Raw genomic sequence first — 615 nt, forward strand, 5'->3', positions numbered from 1 at the left:
ACCTTTTACCTTATTATAAACCAACACTTTTAAAAATGAAACCTTTCTTAGGTACTTAACAATCAATAGTAGTAAACTTACGACTCACCCCATGTGTAAGTCCTTTCAAATGCTCAATATTGGATACAATTGATCATTTCTCACCTTACCAATTCATACCTTGACAAAATACATCACCACGAATGTAGACTCACAATGAAAAATCTGAATTGTAATTTCCACCATATAACACAATCCTTTTCTCTATCAGCATTAGCTTGTACCTTGAAGATTTTTATGAATTCATGGATCTCCGTTTATCATTGATCGTATCTCCATCGATCTTACCATATATTTAGCTAAAATTTCAATCATACTCATTACTAGACTAAAAAACAAGACCAAGCACTTGCCATCACACTCAAGCTAATGTCCACACACTCCTTTCTCAAGTCTTTTTCAATAGTTTTTAACCTATTTGATGGACCCATGACACTATTACTATAGCCACAACAAAATAATGAAATCAGGCGTCTCTGAACCCAATTATCTACCCCTCTAAAGATATCTCTTTAGCCCTTGCAATCAAATAAAATATTCTTGCTCTAGCCTCTCTCTAAAGGTTGTACTACATCC

The sequence above is a fragment of the Solanum tuberosum genome, unplaced genomic scaffold (genome assembly GCF_000226075.1).
Source record: "Solanum tuberosum cultivar DM 1-3 516 R44 unplaced genomic scaffold, SolTub_3.0 scf00046, whole genome shotgun sequence".
NCBI lineage: Eukaryota > Viridiplantae > Streptophyta > Magnoliopsida > Solanales > Solanaceae > Solanum > Solanum tuberosum.